Source organism: Geospiza fortis, unplaced genomic scaffold, assembly GCF_000277835.1.
Source record: "Geospiza fortis unplaced genomic scaffold, GeoFor_1.0 scaffold330, whole genome shotgun sequence".
Classification (NCBI taxonomy): domain Eukaryota; kingdom Metazoa; phylum Chordata; class Aves; order Passeriformes; family Thraupidae; genus Geospiza; species Geospiza fortis.
The window spans coordinates 1,599,360-1,613,067 of record NW_005054400.1 but is presented as its reverse complement, the minus strand read 5'-3'; positions in this window follow the sequence as shown (position 1 = coordinate 1,613,067).

Genomic DNA, 13,708 nt, shown 5'->3' with positions numbered 1-13,708 from the left:
ATTCCTGCTTGCACACGTTCTCTGAACTTTTGCTGGCTGTTTGCATAACCAGGAGTGTATTTCCTGGCTGGCACGTGGCCCTGGGATCTGTTTATGAGCAGTGATCCTGGATGGGGGTGAGTTGTGTTCAAAGCTGTGGGATTGTGCTTCACTTGCACTGCAGCCCAGGGGCTTAACTCTTTGTCTCATTTAGTCACCTTCTGATTTAATTTCTGGCCTCTCCCCCACCCCAAATATCACTGTGCTTGGAATTTGTACAAAGATAAGATTCCCAGATGTGATCCTGATGTTGATCTGAGGGAAAATGCCTGGTACCACATTGCCTGGTTCAGTTCCTCTCAAAAGTTTCTAAACGTTATCCACCTTCTCACCAGGCAGCTGTAAACTGAGACTGTCTTGAAAGCCAAGTTTTCAGGAAATAGAATCATTTATCGAGTCTGAACAGTAATAATGCCTTAAATGCCCTTTGAGCTCAAGCTTTTGGTATTTCTGTACACCCATTTGTTATCCATCTGATTTCAGATTCACTGCGGATTTCTTGCAGACTTCCTCCAAGCCATCTATCTACTGAGTGTCAACTGATCATCTTTAGTGTCTCAAGCAAGGCAGAAGACAATTTCTTTGCTTTCCCTCCTGTGTTTGCCATTTCTATTGTTGACATTTCATGTCCATTTGGCACCAGAGGTGCACAACTGCATTTTGCTCATCCATGGTACCTTTTGTCTCTTCTGTCATCAGACCTGCTCTCTCTGGTGTTTGGACCTTCCAGCTCATCTGAGGGTAAAACCTGCGGTTCAGAAGGGAGGAGTGTTTCTGTGCTGCTGAGACAAGGGCACACAAAGCCCATTTGTTGCCTGAATGCTGCAGAAATGGCCTTCTTTGGCAAAACACAGAGGTAGCCAAAAACCAGCCTTGGAAGCTCCTGATGGAAGATGCTCCAGGTGTGTTTCTATTGAGCTCCATTATGTAAGAGTGGTGCTGCTCTGAGTGCTATGGCATGAAGTTTAGTGGTATGGAAAGTGGAAGAAATGTGGTGACGCCTATTAGTATAGGCTAAAAAACCTTCTTAACCTTATTTAATTCAGGTACAGAGCAATTCCTATGCAAGACAAACAAATGGAGGATCTGAGCTGTTTTACCATAACAGCTATTTCTTTGCTGTAGAGTTCAGATGCTGTGGCCATTTAAAAATGGAAATACAGTTAATGGTGAAAACATGTATTTGACACATCCACTTATATGTGCAGCAGAACCCATGGCCTTCTATAACCAGAAGGAAATAATATTCTGTAAGAGGGCTGTGATGTGGTTTCTCCCTGCCAGAGAGAGGCAAAGGAAGAGAGAGGAAATATTCATTTCAGGCAGAGGAGAAGGAGAGACTTCCATCAAGCCTGTCTAGTGTTGTCAACACCCCAGAGAAATATTTCATGCTTTTTTATAACTTTACTAAATCATATGGGAACATCAGACTCTGAATAAAGAAAAGCATGCAGGAAAGGAATGACTCAAAAGTTGATCTGCTTTACTGTAAGCACAGCGAAACTCTGGGCACGCACTATTCCTGAAACTGTTTTCCCTGCTCTTAAGGTTTATCCTTGAAGTCTCTGACTTGCTACAGCTACTGGAGGAAATGAATGTTGGATTCTGTACAGGATGTTTGTAATTCTTCTAGTGCTATAAAAATAACTTTCCCAGTTTTGACTATGTTGAGTCCTTGTAAAGATCTTTTTGGGTTTATGTAATGAAATTTGGCAAATTCCTAAAGATATTTTCTATTTAACTACCAGTCTTAGAAACAAGATTGTCAGTGTACATCATTGATATATCAGCTGTTAGGAGTGATAGACTTGTAGAGAAGCAGCATTTGCCTTCATTCTTAGTGTTGTGATTTTGAAAATCAGTGTACTAACCTTCGCTTTTAGATTAGACTTCATTCCTTACTCTTTCTTGAATGTTCCTTTTTTTTTTTTTTTTTTTTTAAGATTCAGACTCCTAAAAAAAGTTTATTTCCTTCTGGAATTATGAAATTTTGACCCTTTAAATAAAACAGTCCTAAATTTAATTTCTCTGTAAAAATTCTGGAACTAAATTAGATACCCATGTAAGTTTTCACTATTTCTTCTAAAAGCACAAAAGGTGATGGTGCAACAGTTGCTCTTTGGATTTGGCCACAAATTGGAGCCAGTCTCTAAGACTGAAGAGGGTTTATGCTGTATCAGACTTTCTCAGCATTCCCACTCCTCCTCACAAAGGTTTAAAGGTATGTTAAATGCAGCCATGTGAAATATTTATAAAGGCAAATGAAGCAATAGCTCACACTCATGAGGGTTTTTCTCCCTGTGCATTGAGAACCAAAAAGGGGAAATGTTTTCATCTTTCACCGTTTTTAGGCAGACAAATTCAACCCAAATATTAATAAACAATTTTTGTAAGGGAAATTCTCTTCAGGTGGGAAGTGATTTGCTTTGTAAGAATCCACATCTGAACCAGTTAATCTTCTCTGTCTTTGGGAACCAGGGCAAGGCCAATAATTCTATTGAGAAGGTGTGACCTGAAGAGAAACCATAACGAGCCCTGTGGTGTGACCTGTGGGGTCATCCCCACAGAGCTGAGATATTGGGAAACATTTCTGTTCCCAGGTGATCCATGTCACATCTCAGTGCTGATTACCCTGTTGGGGGCTTTGGCTGGGGGATGTGATGCCAGGGGGGCTGAGTTGAGTGAGCAGCAAGGTGCAGGAGCCTCTGAAGGGGCTGGGGAGGAGGCAGAGTCCCCTTCTGCTGACCAGACCTATTAAACCAGTGTTTAAAAGGCTGTTGAAGCTCAACTTCTCTTTCCCAGCTACACAGGAGAAGGGTTCAGGCAAACCTGATTGTCAGCTTGTGTCAGCCAAAATAACCACTTGAATTTATGCAAGCAGTTTAGGTTTTCCAAGTGATGCAAAACCAGGCAAAGTGGGAGAGTCCCACTGAACCTCAGGGTTTCCAGAGCTGAATGAAGAGTAGAACTCAAAGGCCAGGCTTGCTGGGAAGAGTTTTGTGAGAAAGAAAAGGATCTAGAGCAGATTTTTGTCTCTGGAGGATGCAATTCTTTAGCAAAAGGTGGTGAAGGGAAGGAAGATCTGTGTTGGGTGCTTGAGTACAGGATTAGAGGCAGTGGGAGGGTAACCTTGAAGGCATCTCCTAATTAATGAAGTTTAGCTTCACCCATATGAAAAAGCACTGAGATGTTTTGCAGTGACTCCCCTTGTGCTGTCCCAGAGCAGTGGAACTCTCTGTTCCTGCATGTCCCTGTCACCCCACACCCTGGATGCTCAGAGCTGTGGCCTCTCTCCTCTCCCAGGTGGAACAGGTAAGTGTTTGGATGCTGAATCCCTGCTCATTTCAGTTTTTTTTTGGTCAGAGTACCTTTGCTTTTCCATCAGGATTATATATCAGTCTTGGAATGTGTCTTCCCCATCTAGTTATGGAACATTCTGGAGTATTGGTCACAGGCAGAGAAATGGTGAAATGGGAGCCAGGCTGGGCATGGGAAATAATTCAGAGACTGACCAGAGAATATTGCTCATTTATGGAGGGTTTGTACCATTATTGGCATGGACCTTTAGAGTCTCTATTCCAGTGTGGCACAAGGGTCTGCTTTCAGGGACTACTTCTTATATTTACAAAGTTACTATTTTCGTGTATAAAATATCTTCTGTTAAAGGAATATAGAAAAAGAGAAAAATTTTATCTGATGTTTTTCTGCAGAACTTTGTTTTCTATACCTTGTGATCTCCTAAGAAATAGATGTAGATTGGTCCTAAGTCACCAAGAGTGTTTTGCGGCATCTGGGATAGCAAGTGAAATCCAGGACATCCCCCTGGGCTGATCACCTGTTCTAGGGCTGCTTTTGACTGCAAACCTTCTTTCCTGTACTAAATTTTAAGGTGTTTACTGGTGGTGGGGAGACGAACTTGTACTTTACAAGCAAACAAATATTTGTTTCCTTTACCTACATACTCTCTTTCTTTCCATGGTTCCTTCTCTAACTCTCCAATCTACTTACATGTTTTCAAAATAAGAGTCTGGAAGGATTCCCAGTTTGCTCCACTCAGGCATCATTGCAATTATAATTTCACATTTGGCCTTCAGCAGAACAGTGTGTCTCATCTCTTCGAAAGGAATATTCATAGGAAAACAAATAAAAGCACTCACCAGCTGGTGCCTGGTGAATTATACTGCTCAAAGTTCAAGGATATTGAGTATAGTACGTGCTGATTGGCATTTCTGTGGATGTTTCACTGGCATCATTTGACTCTTTTCTAGCACTAAATTCAGGCAGACATACACCAGTGCAGTTTTTGTCTTGCTGTGTGAAAAAGATGCTTAAGCTCTCATGAACTTTCCTTGTTCCCTGTAGAGATTTGATTTGCAAATGGTCTAGGTTGGTTTCCCTCTCCCTTGATCCCAGAGAATTGCTCTCTTTAGTCCTTTATAAAGCATAGGTGGAGGCAGGCTGCAGCAGCAGCTGGCTGCAAGGAATGCAGCTTTGATTGCAGAGTGATTCCAGCCAGGAGCAGTGCTGTCATCTGCTCTCAGCCTATTCTGCTACTGCTGGACAATTCTGCCCCTTCCCTCTCCTCCTCCTCTCCCATCACCCAGAAAGGGGCTTGGAAAACTGCACGTGGGGGTTAAAAGGAAAGTAAAATGCTCTGGTGTTTTCCCCCCGGTGCAAGAGGATTCATGTCACAACTTCCTTCACTGGCTGCTAGGTCACAGCTTGCAACATGGAAATGCTGTCTGTGGTGGAAGAAAGTTTTGAAAGTTAACATGCAGGAATGCTTTCCCCAGAATCTTGGGGGATTTGCAGCCCTGGTTTCCACTGAACTAGATGAACAATGGAATTGCATCAGTTGTCCCCAGGATTTAGAAAAAATAAGACATTCTGGTGCTAAGGCTGCGCTGCAAGAGTGGTAAAAATCCTGATTTTTGAAGAACAAAGTGTCTCCCAACTTGGCTGCTTAGTCCTTCTCAATACTAAATTATTTGCATCAATTGGAGATTTATAAAGAAAATTAACAGGATGCTTAAAGATTACATCATTTTGGAACATCTTGCCATGTGATTTATTGAAATGCCATAAAAAGGCATACATGCATTACAAATGCTTTTATACATTACAAAACCCCTTAAAACACCCACGCTCAACAGGTTTGTTTTTCTCCTCTGCTTTCTTTTGTGGTATCTTAGTTCTAGGTATTGAGGATGGTAAATGTACAGACATAAATGGGTTTGGTCATTCTGTACTAAAACCTTCCTTCATATCCCTGTGCAGAGCAGAATACACTTTTTTCTCAACTTATTGATGCCTGCCTATCTCTTATCAGCTGCTGCTGAAGCTGGATGTACAAAGCACCTGGCTGCCAGCTCTGGCTGTTTCCTGGAAACATTACTCAACTTTTAGTGCTCTTTCACCCCCCTGGTCCCTAGGTTTGTATTAAAAACCTTAACAGTAACCTGTTGGGTTTATCGGGGAGCCAGGGGGAAAAGCAAGCTCAAAGCACTTTTGTTATACATATATATTGTGTATCAGCCTCAAACTGCTGAGACAAGAATTAGGTGGGTTTTTTTCAGGCTGCAGTGCCATAAATCTCCAGACTGGCTCTTGTAGTTTATCGGGGCTGAGTGGCTGAGGTGATCCTCCATAAACAACTCAGACATGTGGAAGATGAATTTTAACGAGTGTTCTCAAAGCTAAGTGCTACCTCTTGCTTCTGCACCTCAAATTCTCCCATTTTTTATTTTTATGTTATATCAGAGCTGCTCTGTGCTTTTTTCCCCTCTAATTATCTACACTCAAGCTGGATTCTATCAAACCCAGAGGAAAGGGAACATATCAGTGTACACAGAGGTGGGGTTTCCACCTGGCCTGGTTTATGCAAGGGTTCAAACTCCCAGTCAAAACACCTGGGCTTTTAAAGAGGAGGGATTAGACACTTGTGCCTAGGGATTGTTTCATTTGGTTTTGCCTGTGCAAAAAGGCTTTTGTGTTTCATGTCCTCTCTGTAAAATGTTCAACCTTGTTCTAGGAAGGGCTCCAAAGTAAATTAGAGCAGCCTCAGGGGCTGTTTTAAATCATAGCAGCTGAGGCCTTACCCCAGCACTTCACGCTCCACCCTGTGTCTCTTCCACCAACACTCTCTGTAATAACCTCAGATCTTCACCTTTCCACAGGGAGAATTCTTTGCTCTGCATCCCTGGTAGGTTTTCCTAGGTAGGCTGGGAAATCATCAGGTTTGGTTCACAACAAGCCAAGAGAATGAGAATCAGAGCCCACTGGCCTTGCTGGGAAACAGGCAGTCACCAGTTACTGTAATTCAGTATTCCTGTTTATATTCTGGAGCACGCAGACTGACGAAGTAGGAAAAACACAGCTAGAATAATTGCTCCTGGGTATTGTGCTTTCATTTGCAAACATAACCACTCCTGAAGCTGCTGAGCACAAATTCCCTGAACTTCCAGCACTGTGCAATTGCCCCTATTCCTTCTGTGGGGTTTCCACTTTCCTCAACTCTGACAAATTCTGGTCCCTGACAGATGCAGGGCAGGGAAATTGATGGATCAGTAGGATGATCCAGTACCAACAAATTCATAGTTACAAAAATAGGCAGTTATTCTTATCATTTCCTTGTTCTGACACAATTTCCTGCCCTCCTCTCAGGCTGTTCTGAAGATTGCCTGGATGACAGACCTGCTTTGAAGCCTGTCAGCCCCTGTGCAGAGCACCTCTCCCGTTAGGAACTGCTGTCCTGGAGAACAATGGCTGGGAGCAGGGTGAGGGGCAGCCTTTGATCACACCTGGCACGTCTCCAAACGGGGCCTGCTCCTGGGCACTGCTGGGTTTTAGCATTTCTGATCATATCACACTGAAGCACAGGAGCTGTGCTTTGCTTGGTGAGTTTTATTAGCCCTCCTACAGATTTAGTCATCTCCAGCCTCCCTGGAGCAGCCCAGGACAGGAGTGGGATGTGGGGACTGGAGATGCTCCTGAACGAGGTAGTTAGGACATGTCTGCAGCAGCCAGGGGAGGAAGGTGAAGGAGTTTAATTAGCAGGGCTCTGCCAGTGCAGTTTATTTTGACAGAAGAGGATTAATGAGCTCTCACAGCTGCAGCCCTGCTGACAGGTCTGTGTGTGATAACGTTTGGCACGGGGGAGCAGCGTGCAGATGGAATTGATAACCTCCTTGGCAAGTGCAGCTGTCCTTGGCATGGGAAGCAGGGTAGGCTTTCACAATTCCAGCAAGACCCTCAGGGATCTGTCTGCTAGTGGCTCTAAGGATGTATGTGACACCTGGCCTGGTTTTGCAGGCTTGTCACCTTTAGCTTGCCATTCTCAAACCAAATTTGGCTTAGTTGTGGTAGTTCTCAGCTCACCTTTGGCCATTTCTGCATCTTTATTATTAAAAAGTAATTGAATTTAAAAGACTCAAGTAATTGAATTTAAGAAGAGTCCATAGGTCAGTGTTTTGTAAAACAAAGCCTTTCTATTTTCTCATGGGATAACACTTGGGGAGCAACAGTAGGTGAGGCACTCAGTAGATCTGTGGCCATGCCTACATGTAAATACTTGTTCTGATCCAGGAACCTTAACGTTGAATAACTCATTCAACATCTAGGAGTCTGTGCAAGACTAACCCTTAGTGTCAGTAGTTCTGTGTTTTTCTCATTAAACAATGCACTGGAAATATGTATTACCAGCAGGGATGGGATCTGCTGTGCTCCAGTTTTAGGCTATGGATTTCAGCTTAGTGAGAGTTTTGTGCTATAATCAAGTGATAAAAACATTGACAGTAGCAAAAATAAAAAGACAAATAGCTATTTTTCCTGATTCAAGTCAGTTGTGAGGAATGTAAACCTTGAGTTTTTGCTGTCACTTTTTAGAAAACACAGTTGAAAATTGCTGTGTTAAAACCTGTGTGTGTAACTTTCTTCCTTCAGCTACCCCAGATCACAATTTATGAGCAAATGCCAGTTCCAACAGGCATGGTTCAAGGTAGGAAAATACTCTCTTTCTTGAACACATTTTGCTGAAAATAGACATAAAGGAAAAGAATACCTTACTTGGTAGAGTTTGGAAAAGAATAAAACTCTTTCTTACATTCACTCCCAGCCCCATGCTCTGTTCTCTAGGTCCAGGACTAGGTCTGGAGCACACTATTAATCTCTAGTTTGTGTTTGTATCCTCTTTCCAGGAGGATCACTTTGAGAAAGCAGAGGTGATGGTACACCAGTAATCAGCTTGTAACAACTCTGTACTTGAAGGAATGGGGAGAGGATATCAGGGAAATTTTACGGAAATATTGAAATATTGAAAGACTGGTTTGGGGTGTTTTTTTTTGGTTTTGTTTGTTTGTTTGTTTGTTTGTTGGGTTTTTGTTTGTTTTGTTTTTTGTTTTGTTTTTTGGTTTTGGTTTTTGTTTTTGTTGTTGTTTTGGTGTGGGGTTGTTTTTTTTTTTTCCACTTTTCCAGCCCTGTGTTCATAACTTATTTGCATTACTCAGACTCTCCATAGCTTGTGAAATGCCAGCCTCCTCTCTTTAAAGGACTAAATATCTCACTGGAGCTCTGGTAAGAGCTTGGGGCTGGGAGCTACAAATACTGGGGTCCAGTTTTCCCTTTTCAAGAAGTACAAGCAGAAAACTCCAACCAAAAGAAGTCACTCATCATCTCCTCCCCTACCAAACACTTTAATATTGCTGGAAGGAGCAATATTTCATATTTTATCCCTGACTCTCATTGGTTTCCTGTCTAATCCTGAGCCAATCATAAAAAAAAAAAACCCTTTGCTTGTCTCAGCCTTTTTTTTCTGACAATACTTCTGAGATGTATGAGGATGCATTGATTAATGGTGATAAATTCCTTGGAGATTCCTGGATACAGTCCCTTATTTAAATCCCTGACTACACTTTTGTTCTAGAAGTTGTCATCTGGTCTCAGGAGCCCACAGACCCACTGCTCAGCTCTGCTCTACACTTGGGATGAATCAGAAGCTGAATTTTCAAATGTTCTAAAAGCTCATTGTTTGCACAAGAAACAGTCCCCAGCATTGCTGCTCAATGGATTGTCAGGAAAATGACTGCATAGATTCTGAATTATAAATTCTGTCACAAAATGCAGCCTGTTTAAATGGCATTTAAAAGCTAATAATGAATCCTGAGTGGTTGAAACAATTGTCTCAGATCTTTGTTCTTTCTTTCCTTGTACAGCTGATGGAAATGTTGTCAGTGCTGCTCAAATGGTGAAGCTGCACACAAACATGGGCATGGGATTGAAAAAGTGAGGAGGAAGGTTGAGGCTGTGATGGTTTCGTTTCTGTGAAGTTTAAGCTCAGGTTAGCTGTGGAAATGCCACATGGGCAGAGACCAAAAAATGGTCAGTGACATTTCAGAGCAGAGAATCCAGCCCTAAAGAATGTATCACACATTTAACTGATAAGGTGAATCATAATGACATTCAGTGAGATTGAAAAGATGTGGTTTTCCAAGGTAACCTGTTGGAGCTGAGAGTAGTCAAGCCATAACTAGTTATCATTATTCATTTATTAATCCCAGACTTACTGACATGCTTAAGTCTCCTAAAGTCTTGAGTGCATTTATTTGTGCAATTGCACAGAATGACTTAAACCCTGCAGTTGGCTTAGTTTGTGTTCTGGGAATGGCTTAACACTCAAAGAGCTGGGAGCAAACACACCCTTGGTCCTGCTCCAAATTCTGCCTGTAAACCAGGTGCTCAGCTGCAAGGAAAATGGGCTGCAACTCAGGGACTTGTAACTCTGTATTTGGGGTCACCAGGTCTCTGGGACCCACCTGTCCAAAAGAAATGAAACATAACACTCAACTCTTGCAGGAGATTTCACTTTGGGGTTTTGAAAAGCCTTTATCAGCTGCTTGGCTGAGGGGTTGTGTCCCAGGCTCACAAATGTCCCAAGCAATCTGTCAAGCCAAGTGCTGTAAACACGTCACTAAAGCTTGTGGTGAGCACGTGGGTGCAAACAGAATTGCTCAAAATCCTGATAAGAACATCTTCAAAGCTTCTGGTGGTGCTTCCAGTGAACACCTTCCACTTGTAGGTGAGATAAGAGGAGGAATTACTGACAAGCTTTTAACTTGATGGAGCTCCAAAGACTTGCTAGCAGATACACTACCAACGAGGTGAGGAAAAGGAGTTTTAACTTACATGGGAAGGAAATTCAGGTTAGATCGACACAAGAAATTCTTCCTGTGAGGGTGATGAGGTCTTGGCACAGGGTGCCCAGAGAAGCTGTGGCTGCCCCATCCCTGGCAGTGTCCAAGGCCAGGCTGAAGTGGATTGAGCAACTTGTTCTAGTGAGAGCTGTCCCTGCCCAGGGCAGGAGGCTGGAATTGGGGGAGCTGTAAGGTTCCTTTCAACCCAAACCATTCTATGAGCGATTTCTTCTGTGATTTGATCTCCTTGTGCCCCTGTGCCCTCATGTCTCTTGCTCACAACCCTGAAGAACTGCTGCTGCAAACAGGCTGTGCAGAGGGGTGGGCTGGATATTAATGCTTCACTTGCTGCCTCTCTGAAAGGTTGCAGCTGAACCTGTAATTAAGAAAGGAGCTAAACTCATTATTTTCAGCAACCTCACATTGATCCACATTGGCCAGGTTTTGATAAAGGCTGAGAAGGTATTTTTTTCTTTCAGCATACAGCATTTCAGAATACAGGCTAAGGAAATGCAGGCAAAGAAGAAAAGTTGTGATTTTTTTTCTTTGCTGAGAAGACAGGCCTTCTTTCCCTCCTGAGAAAATGAGATATTCACACAAAAGATGAGTAGGATTTGATAACGCCAACTATGGTTCTCAATTATATATTTTCTCTTCCCTCACAGGAATTGGTAATGACATCCTTAATAAAATCCAGAAGAAAAACATTTGTGTGCACGGAGAGAAGGTGTACAGGGGCTCCTTGTGAGTATGGAAAGCTAATAAGAAATCTTGTTTAGACATACACATTTCAATTTCTCATGCTGAAGTTCTTCTGTTTGCTGTATTTTTAACTGTGCCTTTTTTTCTTTTTTTTGACAAAGTGTTTTACAGGGGGATTTAATTAGTGCTCATCTTTAAGTCATACTTAATGACTTATTGTTATAATAATGCATATCTTGGCTCTTGATGACTTCAGATTACATTGGATACGTCCAAAAAATACCCTCAAATTGATGTCTTGGTGACATTTCCAAAGTTTCATGTTTCCTCCTCTCTTCCCCTTAGAGCCAGGGATGTAAAGCTCCTTTACCAAGGATCTTCCCAGTACTGTCCTGCTTTTTTTCTCTTAGCAGTGAAGTAACAAAGAACTTCATATTCAGCATTCTGTGGCCTTATCAGCATCTTTAATACAGCTACGTGATGCCTAAGACAAGAAAATTTCTCAAGCTTATGTTTTGCAGAGCCCATATTTGGGTAATCTTGTAGCAGTTAATCAATTTATCTCTTTATTGCCACTAAGTCGTGGTAAGCTTTTCTCATTTGGGTGGATATTGGTGATGAAAATTTTATTTCTGTATCTCTTTCTCCTGTTGCATCCAAGGAGCACTGTTACATTTCATTTTGGCAGAGGCACACACAAGCTGCTTTCCTTTGCTACTCCCTAAATCAGCAGCCACCTTTATTAGATTGCCTTTGGGCATGTGTACAGTTTTTTCTCTCTTGGCTGCAGCCTTTGACAAAACATGCACAGAACTATATTTGATACACATTTTGTGGGATCACACACCTGAGAGAAAAGTGTTTTAAAGGTTGTGTTGTTTTAGTTCTGAACTTATCTAATTATCTGAAGCTGATATTTTTCTTGGTTTAGATGAAAGGAAAACAAAAACATTAGTGCCATAAGTTTCCTTTCTTCTCTGTTTTCAGCTGAGCTCGTTGATTAGCTTTCTGATCTCAGCCAACTTCCCCTTAGATTTTTGATTGCATGAGCTGAATAAAACTGTCCTGTTCATCCTGTAGACAAACTATCGGAAGGTTTATGCAATTTAGGAGTTGCTGTATACCTGTAACACCGTCTGCAGTAATCAGTGTTGTTGTTGAACTTGTGCTGGAACATCAGGATCTGGCCCTTCAAACACGACCTTTAAGTCAGGAGGCAAAATAAAGCATTGCCAGGTTTTTTTTCCAGTTCCTCTAAAATTGCTCACGTGTTCAAGTAATAATCTTCCTGATGTGTAGCTCCCAGCTCCTGAACTGATGGCTCCTGGTCCTTTTTTTGTGAATCCTTGTGGGACTGTGCATTGGTGTGAATTCTTCCTCTCCAGATTTGCTGAAAGAATTGGAATAATGGTTTTTTGTTTTCCCCACATTTTTATTCAGTGGTTAAAGAACGATTCTTTGCACTGTGACACCCTTCCCACAGGTCCCTGACCATTTCTGTTTTGCAATGACACAAGGTGGTTACATCACCAAGTTTCACTCGATGGTGTGAGATGGGTGTCACTACGTCAGATGCAAGAGGTGTAATTTCTGATCAGAATGACACGTATGGAATGTAAATATGTTCCACCACAAGCCTGTCCTTCCCCATTTCATTGTTCTGCACCTCCTGCAGTGATACCACGCTCCAGGGATGTTGAACAGGGCAGGTGGGAGTGGTGGCTGGGTGAGCTCTCTGGGAAGGTGTGTGACCCAGCCTGCTCCAGAAACACCCTGGCACTGAAGGCGTTGTTGGGAGGCGTTTGCCTTTCCACGCTGTGGCAAACTCATGACGAAACACGTGTGGGACCATGTTTCAGGGGCAGACACAGCAGGTAAGCTCAGCACCTTACCCAATCCTGCCTCAGTTTCCTTGCCTGCAACACGTCTGCAGCTCTTGGCTCCCTTGTCAGGCACCTGGAGATGCTGCCAAAAAAACCTGTTGGGAGATGCAGCCAAGAACAAGTGTTACGTGGCAGCAGCGCTGCTGTTGATTGTATTTCTCTTGGCCTGTCGTCATTCGTGTCGTTTCCTTCCTAGCTCCACCCTCACCCAGGGCTCTCCAGGGCAGTGCTGCCAGTCCCTGCCCTTTACCACCACCATCCCCTCGGGGATGTCCTTGGGGTGCTGGCTTCAGTGGGAGTTTGATGCTTTGGCCTTGGTGTGGAGTGGGTGGGCAGGATGCAGGTCTGGGAGGGGGGAGGATGATGCTGTGAGCGATAGGACCTGCGGAGGGATGCTGCAGGGGGATGCTGCAGGGGGATGCCTGGGGAAGATGCTCCAGGGGATGCCCAGGGGGATGCTCCAGGAGGATCCTCCAAGGAGATGCCCAGGGAAGATGCTTCAGGGGGATGCTCCAAGGGGATCCTCCAAGGGGCTGTCCCAGGGGCATGCTTCAAGGAGATGCTCCAAGGGCATGCTCCAGGGGGATGTCCCAGGAGAATGCTCCAGGAGGATGTCCCAGGGGCATGTTCCGAGGCGATGCTCCAGGAAGATGCTCCAGGAGGATGCTCCACGGGGATCCACCGAGGGGATGGTCCAGGAGGATGCCCCAGTAGGATGCTCCAGGGGGATGTTCCAGGATGATGCCCCAGTAGGATGCTCCAAGGGGATGCCCGGGAAGCGGTGCGCAGGGGGATGCCCGGGCAGATGCTCCAAGGGGATCCCCCAGTAGGATGCTCCAAGGATTTGCCCGGGAAGCGGTGCGCAGCGGATGCCGGCGGGGCGGGCTGCGGGCAGCC